Genomic DNA, 17,717 nt, shown 5'->3' with positions numbered 1-17,717 from the left:
CGTGAAAAAAACGTGCATGCTCAGAAGCAAGTTATGAGACTGGAGCGCTTGTTCTGGTAAAACTAGCATTTGTAATGGAGATAGCACATTTGTCACGCTGTAACAGACTGAAAAGCACGAAGACTGAAATGCGCGAATCGTCTCTCACCAAACTTTTACTAACACAAAATCAGCAAAAGCAGCCCAAAGGGTGGCGCCATCCGAATGGAACTTCCCCTTTATAGTGTCGTTGTATGTGTTGTACGTCACCGCGCTTTGCTAGAGCATTTTTTTTTTCACGATCGTGTGTAGGCAAGGCAGGCTTGACAATCACGTCGAAAAAAACATGGGGCCAGATTCACAAAAGAGATACAACGGCGTATCTGCTGATACGCCGTCGTATCTCTGTTTCTATCTATGCGACTGATTCATAGAATCAGTTACGCATAGATAGCCAGAAGATCCGACAGGTGTAATTGTTTTACACTGTAGGATCTTAGGATGCAATACCGCGGCCGCCGCTGGGGGGAGTTTGCGTCGTAAACCAGCGTCGGGTATGCAAATTCGGAGTTACGGCGATCCACGACGGATTTTCGCGTTCGCTACGTCGCCGCTAGTCTAGTTTCCCATCGCAAAGTTAGTCATCGTTTTAGGTGCCCTAACTTTAGTCAGCAAGCGTATTGCTGTCTAAAGTATGGGCGTCGTTCCCGCGTCGAAATTTTAAAATTAACGTCGTTTGCGTAGGCCGTCCGGGAATACGGAATTACGATATGCGCGTCGCCGTTCGAAAAAATGACGTCACGGCGCGCAAAGCACAACGGGAATTAGGAAACGGAGCACGCGCAGTTGGTCCGGCGCGGGAGCGCGCCTAATTTAAATGGCTCACGCCCATTTGAATTGGCCTGCCTTGCGCCGGAGGCCGCGGGCGTAGTTTTCATCGCAAGTGCTTTGTGAATCAGGCACTTGCGATGAAAACTTGCGGCGGTGTAACGTATCTAAGATACGTTACGCTGCCGCGATTCTACGTGAATCTAGCCCATTGTTTTTTTCTAGGACATTAAAAATGGTCGTGTGTACGCGGCTTTATTGTATGCAAGTTTTTTTTTCTTTTTTGGAAGTTAGAAGTAAAATGTTTGCAACAATATTACATGTGTGCTCAGTGGATAAGTGTATCGATCTCGTCGCAGAGAGCACACGTGTGTTCGTTATCTTTCCGTTGGGATAGGAGGGGTTAACACACTTTCCATATAACATTAGGGGGGTGGGGGGGGGACTTGTCACCAGAGCAAAGAACAGTCTCACCTCCTGCGTCATCCATGGTGTTATTTGTATAGGGAGAAATGATGCAGTCTTGGGAGAGAAAACTCCTCCTTCCCTTCTCTCTCCTGATCACAATACTGGCGTCAGTGTGTCTCCTCTCTCTCTCCTGTCTCTCCCTCCTCCCCTGATCACACTATAACACTGCCAATATGTCATGGCATCTCCAAGATACATACATGGCTGGATTCATCCCATGGATCACTATGGGCATGCACTCACCGCCACCACCCGCCCCGCCATCATCATATATACTCTTCTCATAACTTTAATAAACTGAAAAAAAAGGATGATTTACATTTTTTTTTTTTACAATTTTAAATTTTTTTTTTTATTTAGGAAAAAATAACAGAAAACAGGATGTTTGTCCAAATAATCAGATGTAACTGTCACTTTTTAAAAACACAGAATCTGCTATGGGTAACGGCAACGTCTTTTTTTTTTATTTTGCTCTGGGTTGGCTTTAGTGTATACACAACAGGAACTGAAGTATGAAGACTGCAGGAAAGAAAAGTGAAACAAAGGTTTCATCTCACGCACGGGGAAAATACAGGGATCTGCATGCTTGTGGGAATGGCTGTATAATGTCAGGGTGATCAAAGCAAACTCATCATCGCTGGTGGCACCATAATCTCCAGGATGCCCAGATCAGACGGAGACTTTATTATATATATATATATATATATATATATATATATATATATATATACAGTAAAACCTTGGTTCGTTCCAGAAACATGCTTGTAATCCAAAGCACTTGTATATCAAAGCATTTTTTTTACAGGGTATAAAAGAGAAGAGAGGCACCTCTAAGTGTAGCAATAAGTTGCTAAATGTTGTACCTTCATTTAGAGCCCATTCACACAGGGGCGGCACGACTTTGGGGGTGACTCGGCAAGGCGACTTCAGAGGCGACTTGCAAAATGACTTCTGTATAGAAGTCAATGCAAGTCGCCCCCAAAGTCATACAAGAACCTTTTTCTAAGTTGGAGCGACTTGCGTCGCTCCTATTAGAACAGTTCTATTGAACAGAGCAGGACGCAACTTGTCAGGCGACTGTCGCCCCTGACGAGTCTCCTCTGTGTGAATGGGCTCTAAATGTAACCATATTGCTACACTTAGAGGCTCCTCTCTTTTTTATACTCAGTTGGGACGTGACGCTACTCTTTTATCAAGACATTGCTTGTATATCAAGGCAACATTTATTAAAACATTTTGCTTGTCTTGCAAAACGCTCTCAAACCAAGTTACTCTCAAACCAAGGTTTTACTGTACTTCATTATATGAGATCAGACGGAGTCTTTTTTTTATATATATATATATATATACTTTATTATATGAGATAAGACATACGGATACGCCGTCGTAACTCTGAGTTGCGGGGTCGTATCTATGCGCCTGATTCATAGAATCAGTTACGCATTGATTTCCCTAAGATCCGACCGGCGTAAGTCTCTTACACCGTCGTATCTTAGGCTGCATATTTACGCTGGCCGCTAGGTGGCGCTTCCGTAGATTTACGCAAGGAATATGCAAATTAGGTAGATACGCCGATTCAGAAACGTACGTCCGCCCGGCCCCTTTTTTTTACGTCGTTTACGTTAGGCTTTTTCCGGCGTAAAGTTACCCCTGCTATATAAGGGGTATCCTATGTTAAGTATGGACGTCGGGCCAGCGTCGTATTTTCCGTTGATTACGCCGTTTGCGTAAGTCGTTCGCGAATAGGCTGGGCGTAATTTACGTTCACGTCGAAAGCATTGGCTTTTTTTCGGGTTAATTTGGAGCATGCGCACTGGCATACGTTCATGGACGGCGCATGCGCCGTTCGTAAAAAACGTCAAATACGTAGGGTCACATGTAATTTAAATAAAACACGCCCACATCATCCACATTTGAATTAGGCAGGCTTACGCCGGACCACATACGCTACCCTGCCTTAACTTAGGGCGCAAGTTCTTTCTGAATGCGGAACTTGCGCCCTAATTTACGGCGGCGTAACGTATCTGAGATACGTTACGCCCGCCGATAGATACACCATTGTATCTGAATCCGGGCCAATGTCTTTATTTTATTACATACCCCTGTGTTATGACACCCCTGGTGTGTACACATTTATTTATTATTATTCTACAGGATTTATATAGTGCCGCCGGTTTATGCAGCGCTTTAAAGCGGAGTTCCACCCTCAAAAAAGTTTTTTTTTTAAAGGCCGCAGCTAAAAACACCATAGCTGCTGACTTTTAATAAGGACACTTACCTGTCCAGGAAGCCCGCGATGTGCCCCCCCCCCCCCCCCGACCGATCCTTCTATCGCCATTGTAACTAAGGGAAACCGGCAGTGGAGCCTTCAGGCTTTACAGCTGGTTTCCTACTGCGCATGCGCGAGTCGCGCAGCACTTTCTGAATGGCCTTGTTGTCTTCGGGGACACACACAGGTCCCACAAGGCATGGGGAGAAGGAGGAGGGCTCGCCGTAGAAGAGGACATGACATACTGTGCCACAGCCAGGCTAGGACGGAAGTACACTATGTACTATGTACTTCTAAAAAGGTAAGAAAGAAAAAAAAGAAAAGGAAAAAAATTGATATGCAAAAACAAGGGGTGGAGGGGTGGTCTTTAGTTTAAGACCACCTTTGTAAAAGTGGGTGGAAATCCGCTTTAAGCATTTTTATCTCAAGTAATCATACACAGCTCGGACATGTTCCCTCCAAATGTGTATCTGTGCTTTTCAAATAATGGGGGAGATTTTTCTAAAACTGGAGCAGAATCCGGTGCAGCTATCCATGGTAGCCAATCAGCTTCTAACTTCAGCTTGTTCAATAAAGCTTTGATGATAGAACCTGGAAGCTGATTGGTTTCTATGCAAAGCTGCACTAGATTTTGCAGGCTCCAATATTAGTAAATCTCCCCCAATGTCTTTTAAAATAACCAGTTCAAGGTAAAGATTCATTATTTACTAAGTTAAGATAAAGTGTATAATACAACTTGTATACTGAGAAGTGCCCCTCACCTACCAATGTTATAACCAATGTTATAGCTAGGGGTGGTGCGGTTCACTTTGGGCGCTGCCCCCTATCCATGCCCCGCTGCCCTCCCTATCCTCCCAGACTCTTTCAGGATGCCAGGAGCATGAAATCCTATCGCAGGGTGGAGGGGGGGGGGGGTGTTTTTAGAAGCACCTGATTAGAGCCAGAGGCTCTAATAGGCTTCAAAATAGGGTGGGCTTGGGACTCAGAGAACTGCGTCTGGAGCCCACCCAGTTGTGTTGCAATAGCAAATGAATATTCGCTGTTGCAACACCAATCCTCCTCCCGGCCAATCGGGAAGCACGTCTGATACACGTCACCTGGTTGGCTGAAAGGACAGGCAATCCTATTGGATGCCTAGGAGAAGAAGGGAGGAGCCACACAGAAGACACAGCTGCTGCCGAAGCCCGCCGCTGCCACTGGAGCCCGTTGCCCGCCGCTGCCTGCCAGAGCCCACAACCTGCCCGTCAGGGTCTGCTTGAGTAAGTTCGGGGGGGGAGGGGGGTCTTTGCTAACTGAGATGCCACCAATCAATGCAGAGGGGTTGTTTGCCGCCCCCCACAATAAAAAACACCGGCCGCCACTGGTTATAGCCTAATGCTATCCATTCGCGCACAGGCTTTCAGCCGAGTTTCTTGAAAGATCATTCAACAATCGTTCCATTAGTAGACCCAACTTTACCAACGATTTCAACCGTGGGTCCGGCTAATGTCGATGGATCCGAAGCGAAAACTTTTACTGTGTCAACGAAAGTGTACACGTGTATGTTGTAATCGAAACAAAAAGAATATAATTTTTTGTATAATTTATCTATGTTTTTATTGTTATCCAACGATCACGGAAACGATCATGTAAACGAGTTTGTTCTGTCAGTTAGTGGCCAGTTCACTTTCGACCGGCGAATAATCGGTGAGTCTACAAACGGCAGAAATTCTGTGTGTGGCCAGCATAAGAAAGGCATGTTTGTATGTTTTGCTTATTTTGGATGTAATATTTATAAACAATCACAGTTCAGCTCTAGCTGGAAAGTCACATGTAGCTATAGACTGCAGTACTTCAACCTATAGAAGAGTCTGGTGTGTTATGGATCTACTACCTAGAAAGAGAACTCAACAGTTGCTAGAAAGTCACACAAAGAAATAGATAGATAGACAGACAGACAGACAGACAGACAGACAGACAGACAGACAGACAGATAGACAGATAGATAGATAGATAGATAGATAGATAGATAGATAGATATGAAAAGACCTAGAGAAAGAGTTTGGTGTAGTATAGACCTAATACCTATAAAGGGAAAGTCACAGCTAAAGTATTATGACCTATAACCAGGGCTCAAGTCCTGCGGGAACGCGTGGGAACGGAGTCCCTGCACTTTTTTCACAGCAGGAACTCAGTTCCCTTTGCAGGACTAGAGCAGCCGAGCCGCCCGAGCCAATCCTTCACTAAGCGGCGATGCCCAGCTCGAGTCACTGTCAGGAACAGGCGAACCTTAGTAATCCTTTATGTTACTGGCTGCTTCCTGTATATGGATTCATCAGGTAGTGTGCGGGTATTCCGTCATTTCCTCGATGCGGCAATGTCTCCTGGGAGCTTTTGTTATTGTTCCCAGGAGACATTGCGGAGGTCTGCCGCGAGTTATCGCAGGATTTAGAAAATCATTGCGGCATTGAGGAAGTGACGGAATACCCGCACACTACCCGATGAATCCATATACAGGAAGCGGGCAGTAACATAAAGGTTTACTAAGGTACAGTGAAAAAAAAAAACATGTGGTTTAGTAATTATGCTAATGAGCGTATCATTTTTTTTTTTGGTGGGGGATCTTGGGTGGGAGTTTCCACACTTTTTCCCCAGGACTTGACCCCTGCCTATAGAAGAGTTTGTTGTAGTTTGGATCTAATTTCTATTGATATAGAATACATAAATATGCAGTATTATGACCTATAGAAGAGTTTGTATCTAATTTCCATTGATATACAATATAGATAATATAAATATGCAGTATTATGACCTATAGAAGAGTTTGGTGTAGTGCGGATCTAATGGGGCAGATCCACAGAGCGACTACGCCGGCGTATCTACTATTTCCGACGATCCACGAATGTACGCGCGGCCGTCGCATTCTCTTACGTCGTCTCTAGTCGACTTTTTCCGGCGTATAGTTAAAGCTGGTGTTTTGCGGCATATAGTTAGACTTGCCATGTTAAGTATGGTCGTCGTTCCCGCGTTTATTTAGAATTTTTTTTTTTTTTGCGTAAGTCGTCCGTGAATCGGGATGGATGTAATTCACGTCTATGTTAAAAAATATGGCGTCCTTGCGACGTCATTTAGCGAAATGCACGGCGGGAAATTTAGGGACGGCGCATGCGCAGTTCATTGGGCGCGGGGACGCGCTTCATTTAATTGAAACACGCCCCCTACTCGCCGATTTGAATTAGGCTCCCTTACGGCGCGAGAGATAGACAACGCCGCCTTAACCTCCCTGGCGGTATGATTCTGTCAGAAAAAAGGTGCTGAAAGCGGTACCATTATTTGCAAGGAAATTTGGTGTTTTATATTGTAGGCCTGTAATTTTTAGAAATAACTCACTTAAATCTGACCAAACAAGATTCTAATAGGCATCCCGGGTATGACATTTTTTTAAAAACAAAATTATAAATTATAATATAATAAATAATTATAAATAATTATAACAAATAATAATATAATTATAATAAAAATTATTCAATAATGTAATCAAATTAAAATCACTGAAATTTGCAGTTGCAGAATTGTTGCTGTCATTATTTTTTTTTTTTTATGACGAATTTCCCCACAAATCGCTATCGCACAATTCTGCAAGTGATTATAATTTATTATCGCTGTTTTTTAGCTGATCTAAAACTATTTTTGACATAAAGGGACACTTTTGGTTGCTATGGACAATCTACAGTTTGCAGGGAGAAAGAAACGTTTTTATTATATAAAATGACATGCATGACACAGGACAGACCACTAGGGACAGGGGGTGTGTGTTTTTTTTACATACAGTACTGTAATCTATAAGATTACAGTATACTGTATGTAAAGTGTTTGTTTACGTTTTTAAATTTGGCGCCGTTCTCCGTCCCCGTGCGTCGTAACGTCGCAGGGAACGGAGATCGGCGTCACACGGAAGCACTATGTGAATCGAGCGAGGTCCCGCTCGCTCACACAGCGCGGTGGCATCGCTGGATCCAGGGACAAGGTAAGTAAAAAGTGCCTGTGGATTCAGCGAGGCGAGCCCGAGACTGACTCGGGGTTACCGATCGTAGCAGGAAAATCAAACCCCGAGTCAGTCTCGGGAAGACCGCCAGGGAGGTTAACTTACGGCGCGAATTGAGGATTCGAAGTTTAAAAAAGTAAGTTACAGCGGCGTAGCGTATCTCCCATACGCTGCGCCGGTGCAGATCTCTGTGGATCTGCCCCTATGCCTATAAACACATGTAGCTATAGACAGCAGTAACCTATATACCAGCTTCGTGTAATATGGATCCAATACCTAAAGAGGGGATCAGATCTCTATAATTACAGTTCAGCAGCAGCTGTAATGTCACGTGTAAAATAAATAAAAAGGATAAATATTGTCCTATAGACTATACAAAGGTCAAAGATTATCTTATATACTATAGAAGAGTTTGGTGTAATTTGGATCTTAGAATAAAAGTCACACAGAGCTATAGACTGTAATATCATTATAACCACTAGAAGAGTTTGGTGTATAATTGATCTAATATCAATAGAGGAATTAGATCTCAATAATTAGAGTTCAGCAGCAGATATGGTTTCATGCGCAACTTTAAAAATAATAAAGATTGTCCAATAGACTATAAAAAGTGTAAAGACTATTCTAGACTATAGAAAGAGTAAATACTATCCTATTGATTATAAAAAGCATAAAGGTTGTCGTATAAACTATAAAAAGAATATAGACTATCCTATATACTAAAAATAAAGCATACAGGCTATCTTATAAGCTATAAGAAGAGTAAAGAGCATCCTATAGACTAGAAGAGAAGTAAAGACTGCCCTATGGACTATAAGAAGAGTAAAGACTGCTCTATAGATTAGAGCAGGGGTCTCCAAAGTACGGCCCGCGGGCCACATCCGGCCCGCCAGGCCATTTATTACGGCCCGCAGCTGGAGTCCTTAGTCCTCCTGTCAGTTGTGGAACCTGCGCTGCATATTCACCCCGGCAATATGCAGCGCAGGTCCCGCAATCTCTCCCGGCGTCTCTCTGTCTTGGCTGCTGGGACCCCGGCATCCTAGCAGCCAATGAGGTGCTTTAATGCAGACCTGTTGCCACCTCCCGGGTCCCGCCTCCTGCCTCGCTGTTAACCAGCGTGTAATACCAGAGGGGTGGGGGTCGGGAGGTGCAGCAGGTCAGCACAGCCAGTGTAACGTCCGAGACGCGCTGGTATGAATCAAGTACACATGCAAGGAGGGGGGCTGTGATGGTTACACATGTGGGGGGTGAGTTGAATGGCTCTGGATGGGGACACAGAAATTGGAAGGGGGGAGCTAATGGCTCTTATGAGGACACAGACATCTGGGGGAGGGCTGATTGGGAGACAAACGTGTGTGTGGTGAGGGGGGGGGGGGGGGCCTGATGGCTCTGATGGAGACTCAAATGTGGGGGCTGATGGGGGATGCAGGGAGACTGATGAATGATGGGAACACAAAATGATGGGGAAAATGTTGGGGATACTGATGTAAGGGGAACACGGATGTTTGGGGAAAATGATGGGGACACAGATGTTTGGGGAACATGATGGGGACACGGATTTAAGGGGAACATGATGGGGACACGGATTTAAGGGGAACATGATGGGGACACGGATTTAAGGGGAACATGATGGGGACACGGATTTAAGGGGAACATGATGGGGACACAGATTAAAGGGGAACATGATGGGGACACGGATTAAAGGGGAACATGATGGGGACACAGATGTTTGGGGAACATGATGGGGACACAGATGTTTGGGGAACATGATGGGGACACAGATGTTTGGGAAACATGATGGGGACACAGATGTTTGGGGAACATGATGGGGACACAGATGTTTGGGGAACATGATGGGGACACAGATGTTTGGGGAACATGATGGGGACACAGATGTTTGGGGAACATGATGGGGACACAGATGTTTGGGAAACATGATGGGGACACGGATTTAAGGGGAACATGATGGGGACACGGATTTTTGGGGAACATGATGGGGACACAGATGTTTGGGAAACATGATGGGGACACAGATGTTTGGGGAACATGATGGGGACACGGATTTAAGGGGAACATGATGGGGACACAGATGTTTGGGAAACATGATGGGGACACAGATGTTTGGGGAACATGATGGGGACACAGATGTTTGGGGAACATGATGGGGACACAGATGTTTGGGGAACATGATGGGGACACAGATGTTTGGGGAACATGATGGGGACACAGATGTTTGGGCAACATGATGGGGACACGGATTTAAGGGGAACATGATGGGGACACAGATGTTTGGGGAACATGATGGGGACACAGATGTTTGGGAAACATGATGGGGACACAGATGTTTGGGGAACATGATGGGGACACAGATGTTTGGGGAACATGATGGGGACACAGATGTTTGGGGAACATGATGGGGACACAGATGTTTGGGGAACATGATGGGGACACAGATGTTTGGGGAACATGATGGGGACACAGATGTTTGGGAAACATGATGGGGACACGGATTTAAGGGGAACATGATGGGGACACGGATTTTTGGGGAACATGATGGGGACACAGATGTTTGGGAAACATGATGGGGACACAGATGTTTGGGGAACATGATGGGGACACGGATTTAAGGGGAACATGATGGGGACACAGATGTTTGGGAAACATGATGGGGACACAGATGTTTGGGGAACATGATGGGGACACAGATGTTTGGGGAACATGATGGGGACACAGATGTTTGGGGAACATGATGGGGACACAGATGTTTGGGGAACATGATGGGGACACAGATGTTTGGGGAACATGATGGGGACACGGATTTAAGGGGAACATGATGGGGACACAGATGTTTGGGGAACATGATGGGGACACAGATGTTTGGGAAACATGATGGGGACACAGATGTTTGGGAAACATGATGGGGACACAGATGTTTGGGAAACATGATGGGGACACAGATGTTTGGGAAACATGATGGGGACACAGATGTTTGGGAAACATGATGGGGACACAGATGTTTGGGAAACATGATGGGGACACAGATGTTTGGGGAACATGATGGGGACACAGATGTTTGGGGAACATGATGGGGACACGGATTTAAGGGGAACATGATGGGGACACGGATTTAAGGGGAACATGATGGGGACACGGATTTAAGGGGAACATGATGGGGACACGGATTTAGGGGGAACATGATGGGGACACGGATTTAGGGGGAACATGATGGGGTCACGGATTTAGGGGGAACATGATGGGGACACGGATTTAGGGGGAACATGATGGGGACACGGATTTAGGGGGAACATGATGGGGACACGGATTTAGGGGGAACATGATGGGGACACGGATTTAGGGGGAACATGATGGGGACACGGATTTAAAGGGGAACATGATGGGGACATGGATGTTTGGAGAAAATGATGGCGACACAGATGTAAGGGGAACACGATGGGGAAACGCATGTAAAGCCTCATGCACACTGGAAGTTTAGCCCCACTGCATGATGCTCCAGCGTTTAGGTGCCAGCAAAGGATACAGGAGCACCATGCAGTCCTGCTGTCAGCAGTAAGTCAAATTATATTTCACTCTTTTACTGTGGATTTATTTATGAATGATTTTTCCGGCCCGCGAATATGTGTATAATATAGAATGTGGCCCTCGAAGTAAAAAGTTTGGAGACCCCTGGATTAGAGTAATGAGAGTGTCCCATTACCTTATAGATTATAAGAAGAGTAATGACTGTCCTACAGACTATGAAAAAAGGAAAGATAATCCTATAGACTATGAAAGGAGTAACAAATATTGTATCTATAAAAAACGAGTGTCCTATAGACTATAAGAGGAGTGACAAATATTATACAGCTATAAAATAATGAGCGTCCTATAAGAGAAGTAAAAAGTGCTATATACTCTTACAGAGTATAAGAAGAGTAAAAGGCATCATATAGACTATATAATAAACAGTCATATAGACTATAAGAGGAGTAAAGACTATAAAGAGTGTCCTATAGACTAGAGTATAATAATAAATAGTGGGGTGTATAGTATAATAATAAATAGTGGGTGTATAGTTTAATAAAGAGTGCCGTATAGAGTATAATAATAAAGAGTGGGGTGTATAGTATAATAATAAAGAGTGGGGTATATAGTATAATAATAAAGAGTGGGGTGTATAGTATAATAAAGAGTGCCCTATAGAGTATAATAATAAAGAGTGGGGTGTGTAGTATAATAATAAAGTGTTGGGTGTATAGTATAATAAATAGTGGGGTGTATAGTATAATAACGAGTGGTGTGTGTAGTATAATAAATAGTGGGGTGTATAGTATAATAATAAAGAGTGGGGTGTATAGAATAATAATAAAGAGTGGGGTGTATAGTATAATAATAAAGAGTGGGGTGTATAGTATAATAATAAAGAGTGGGGTGTATAGTATAATAATAAAGAGTGGGGTGTATAGTATAATAAAGAGTGGGGTGTATAGTATAATAAAGAGTGGGGTGTATAGTATAATAATAAAGAGTGGGGTGTATAGTATAATAATAAAGAGTGGGGTGTATAGTATAATAATAAAGAGTGGGGTGTATAGTATAATAAAGAGTGGGGTGTATAGTATAATAAAGAGTGGGGTGTATAGTATAATAATAATAAAGAGTGGGTGTATAGTATAATAATAAAGAGTGGGGTGTGTAGTATAATAAAGAGTGGGGTGTGTAGTATAATAAAGAGTGGGGTGTATAGTATAATAAAGAGTGGGGTGTATAGTATAATAAAGAGTGGGGTGTATAGTATAATAATAAAGAGTGGGGTGTATAGTATAATAATAAAGAGTGGGGTGTATAGTATAATAATAAAGAGTGGGGTGTATAGTATAATAAAGAGTGGGGTGTATAGTATAATAATAAAGAGTGGGGTGTATAGTATAATAATAAAGAGTGGGGTGTATAGTATAATAATAAAGAGTGGGGTGTATAGTATAATAAAGAGTGGGGTGTATAGTATAATAATAAAGAGGGGTGTATAGTATAATAATAAAGAGTGGGGTGTATAGTATAATAATAAAGAGGGGTGTATAGTATAATAATAAAGAGTGGGGTGTATAGTATAATAATAAAGAGTGGGGTGTATAGTATAATAATAAAGAGTGGGGTGTATAGTATAATAAAGAGTGGGGTGTATAGTATAATAATAAAGAGGGGTGTATAGTATAATAATAAAGAGTGGGGTGTATAGTATAATAATAAAGAGGGGTGTATAGTATAATAATAAAGAGCGGGGTGTATAGTATAATAATAAAGAGTGGGGTGTATAGTATAATAATAAAGAGGGGGGTGTATAGTATAATAATAAAGTGGGGTGTATCATAGTGATAGTATAAGAGGAGTAAAGTGCGTGGTATAGAGGTGACAGAGGAGGAGTGCGGTGTGGATGTATAGTATAATAATAAATTGTGGGGTGTATAGTATAATAAAGAGGGGTGTATCATAGTGATAGTATGGAGTAAAGTGCGTGGTATAGAGGTGACAGAGGAGGAGTGCGGTGTGGATGTATACTATTGAGGAGAGCGGTCCCGTAATGTAATAATGAATGAAAGGCGATCCATGTTGCGATGTATAAAGCGATGTAGAATGAGGAATCCAATGCAGTGTGATGGAAGGAGAGTGTCCCGTTGCCCGGTGTACACCGCCCTCACCCAGGGCAGCGCTATGATGGAATAGAAGGTGTCCCCTTACCTGTGTGTGGTGTCCGGTGGGGTACGGAGGAGTGAGGCGGCTGTGTCTGGAGGAGGAGGAGGAGGAGGAGGAGGAGGCACACAGTCAGGCGTCAGTCAGGCTGGAGCCTCTCCGGCTGCTCTGTCACTGAGTATTACTGCGCAGAGCTGGAACTGACCCAGGACACGTCTTCCTCCTCTCCCAGCCAGCCAGTCCTGGACAGGAGGGGGGAGGGGAGGGGGGGGTAGAGAATGATGGGTGGGGGGGCAGAGGTTGGAGGTGATGGAGGTCACACAGTCTAGGAATGGGAGGATGGCACAGCAGGGTGTCATTATCATAGGAGGAGGACAGAGTGTGGGCACCTTCCCTGTCCTGGATGAGGACAGAACTACAAGGACTTCTCATCCTGATACCAAAACCATAGAACCTTCTTATGCCAGGCACTGTGTGCCAGTTTCTATCATTAAATTGGATTTGTATCGTGCCAACAGTCTGCATAGCACTTTACAAAACACAGGGAGACAGTTCAGGTACATTGTACATCAATACAAGGCAGTTTTAACCTCTTAAGGACTGGAAGGTCCCCCCCCCCTCCCCTAATGACCAGGACATTTTTTGCCATACGGCACTTTGTCGCTTTAACCGACAACTGCGCGGTCGTGCGACGCTGTACCCAAATAAAATTGACGTCCTTTTTCGCCCACAAATAGAGCTGTCTAGTACCATTGTGAAGATAGAAGGCACCTGACAGGTGGCCGTTGGCGCGGACCCTCGCAGTGGGTGAAGAAAAGTGCATTACTTTTGGTATTTCAATAGCTGCAAGAACCACGCTGATATAATCCCAGGCCACTCCGTCAAACACCAAGTTCTCTGCATCCAGAGGATGTTTGGTCAAATTTTAATCCGTCTATGCCGCTATGGCCAGCCTAAGACCAGGGGGAAAAGGGCAATTCTTCATCTCAGAGTCTAAAATAATCGCCTACAGAATAAATTGTTTTTATGCACAGTTGTCACCAGTGGCGGCTGGTGCTCAACATTTTTTTTTTGGGGGGGGGGCGCAAATAAACGAAAAAAAATAACACATCAATTGCAGCCTCACTGTGCCCATAAAACGCAGCCACTGTGCCATCAATTGTTTCCACTATGCCATCAATTCTCACCACTGTGTCATGCCATCAATTGTTGCCACTATGCCATCAATTGTCGCCACTGTGCCATGCCATCAATTGTTTCCACTATGCCATCAATTGTCACCACTGTGTCATGCCATCAATTGTTGCCACTATGCCATCAATTGTCACCACTGTCATGCCATCCATTGTTGCCACTATGCCATCAATTGTCACCACTGTGTCATGCCATCAATTGTTGCCACTATGCCATCAATTGTCACCACTGTGTCATGCCATCAATTGTTGCCACTATGCCATCAATTGTCACCACTGTGCCATGCCATCAATTGTTGCCACTATGCCATCAATTGTCACCACTGTGTCATGCCATCAATTGTTGCCACTATGCCATCAATTGTCACCACTGTGCCATGCCATCAAGTGTTTCCACTATGCCATCAATTGTCACCACTGTGTCATGCCATCAATTGTTGCCACTATGCCATCAATTGTCACCACTGTGTCATGCCATCAATTGTTGCCACTATGCCATCAATTGTCACCACTGTGTCATGCCATCAATTGTTGCCACTATGCCATCAATTGTCACCACTGTGTCATGCCATCAATTGTTGCCAATATGCCATCAATTGTCACCACTGTGTCATGCCATTAAACACAGCTACTGTGCCCACCAATTGTCGCCACTGTGCCATGCCATCAAACGCAGCCACTGTGCCCATCAATTGTCACCACTGTGCCCATCAATTGTCGCCACTGTGCCATGCCATCAAACGCAGCCACTGTGTCAGAAATTGTCGCCACTGTGCCCATCAATTGTCGTCACTGTGCCATGCCATCAATTGTCGCCACTGTGCCCATCAATTGTCGCCACTGTGCCATGCCATAAAACGCAGCCACTGTGCCATCAATTGTCACCACTGTGCCCATCAATTGTCTACACTGTGCCATGCCATTAATTGTCGCCACTGTGCCCATCAATTGCTGCCAGTTTGCCCCCTCAAAAACCGCCAGTTTGTCCCGTAAAATGCTGCCAGATTGCCCCCTCAAATACCACCAGACTGCCCCCCTCCCCTGCCCAGCGCTTACCTTTCTCGGGTCAGCCATTTTCCCTCCACGATCCCTCGATGTCTTCTCCCGCCCTCGATGTCGCTTCAGTCAATCAGGTTACCGGTAACCAGACCCGGTGAACCTGATTGGTTGAGACGCTTGTCAGTGTTAACCAGGGAACGCACACCCCGTGCATCCCTTGGTTGACTATTTGGAAGCCAATTAGAGCCAACAGGCTCTGATAGACACTTCCAAAAACCAACCAACTGCTGTTATTCAGATGGCCGGCGCTCACCAGGGGGCCGACCATCTGAATAGTAGGCGGCAGCGGCGCCGGCGACAATACATAGATTCATGCAATGCAGTAATCTATGTATTGTTGACTTTCAGTGGCGGTGCAGGAGAGAGGGGGCGACACTCCTGTGCCCACTATGGACGCACCGCCACTCGTTGTCACACGATTTATGGCGATTTAATCTTGCACGGTTTTCCTCTCTGTGCAGGGGAACTCTACAGATATGAAACAAGCATTTCCTGTTAGAAAACTGCCAATCACTTGCAGGTTGCATATATGAATAATTAATCTCACAGCCAATTCATTTCTATAGAAGCCATTGATCGTTGATCGTTGATCATGCACAGTATGTGGGATGCTGCTGAATTATGACAATGTACGCTCAGAGTACATCAGTTACACAATCTGTATGAGGCATTGCATGGCTGACAGTCACAAGCATGACTCCCAAAGGCAGAGGTATGATGGGACTTGTAGTTCTGCAACAGATGGAGGGACACAGGCTGAGCACCCATGTAAGACTGTACTAATGTAGATTGCTTGTGTAATAATTACAGTAAAACCTTGGTTTGCGAGCATAATTCATTCCAGAAACATGCTTGTAATCCAAAGCACTTGTATATCAAAGCATTTTTTTACAGGGTATAAAAGAGAAGAGAGGCACCTCTAAGTGTAGCAATGCATTGCTAAATTTTGTACCTTCATTAAATGTAACCACATTGCTACACTTAGAGGCTCCTCTCACCTTTTTTATACTCAGTTGGGACATGACGCTACTCTTATATCAAGACATTGCTTGTATATCAAGGCAAAATTTATTAAAACATTTTGCTTGTCTTGCAAAACGCTCTCAAACCAAGTTACTCTCAAACCAAGGTTTTACTGTATCTCGAATTACAATGAGCGATCTCAGGAAAATTGAGTAACGCAATTGTACAGCTGAAAATCGCCTGGCTGTGTAGCCCTAGCCTAAGGTTAGACACACATGGACGATTGTTAGTAGTGCAAGTATGTTACTAAAATCTCCAGTGTTGTAAATACAGTCGCATATGGTAAAAAAAAAAAAAAATTAAATGTGCACAGAAATTTGCACAATGCTCCAAACATTAGCAATGAATGTCCCCTATATGCTACATGCCATTGTTTCCTATGGGGGAGATTTACAAAAGTTGGTGCACACAGAATATGGTGCAGCTCTGCATGGAAACCAATCAGCTTCTAGGTTTTATTGTCAAAGCTTAAAGTGGAGGTTCACCCAAAAAATAAATTTTTAACATTACATTCAGCCGAGTTGTCCTAATGACAATCGGCTGTTTTATTTTTTATTTTTTTCCGTACATACCGTATTTTCACCACGGCTTCCGGGTATGTCTTCTGTGGGACTGGGCGTTCCTAATTGATTAAAAGGCTTCCGACCGTCGCATACTGCGCGTCACAAGTTGCCGAAAGAAGCCGAACATCGCTGCGCAGGCGCCGTATGGAGCCACACCGACCGACGAGTTGTCCTAGTGACAATCAGCTGTTTTTTTTGTTTGTTTTTTTCCGTACATACCGTATTTTCACCGCGGCTTCCGGGTATGTCTTCTGCGGGACTGGGCGTCCTAATTGATTGACAGGCTTCCGACCGTCGCATACTGCGCGTCACAAGTTGCCGAAAGAAGCCGAACGTCGGTGCGCAGGCGCCGTATAGAGCCGCAACGACGCTAGGCTTTTTTCGGCAACTCGTGACACGCTGTATGCGACGGTCGGAAGCCTGTCAATCAGATAGGAACGGCCAGTCCCGCAGAAGACATACCCGGAAGCGGCGGTGAAAATACGGTATGTACGGAAAAAAACAAAAAAACAGCCGATTGTCATTAGGACAACTCGGCTGAATGTAATGTTAAAAATGTATTTTTGGGTGTACCCCCGCTTTAAAGGGGTTGTAAAGGTTTAATTTTTTTTTTCTAAATCGGT

At 44.3% G+C, this 17,717-nt stretch overlaps 1 protein-coding gene across 1 annotated transcript in view; it reads right to left on the bottom strand.

The window, feature by feature from the left end:
- The window catches only part of SMAD9 (SMAD family member 9), a 64,643-nt gene extending 51,202 nt beyond the window's left edge, over nucleotides 1-13,441 (bottom strand). Inside the window, exon 1 of the mRNA XM_040340392.1 lies at nucleotides 13,305-13,441. The gene's annotated coding sequence lies outside the window, so the exon portion shown is untranslated. The remainder of the gene's footprint in view (nucleotides 1-13,304) is intronic.
- Nucleotides 13,442-17,717: the final 4,276 nt, after the last annotated feature.

Source organism: Rana temporaria, chromosome 2 (assembly GCF_905171775.1).
Source record: "Rana temporaria chromosome 2, aRanTem1.1, whole genome shotgun sequence".
Lineage (NCBI taxonomy): Eukaryota > Metazoa > Chordata > Amphibia > Anura > Ranidae > Rana > Rana temporaria.
This window is presented reverse-complemented; position numbering and strand designations above follow the sequence as displayed.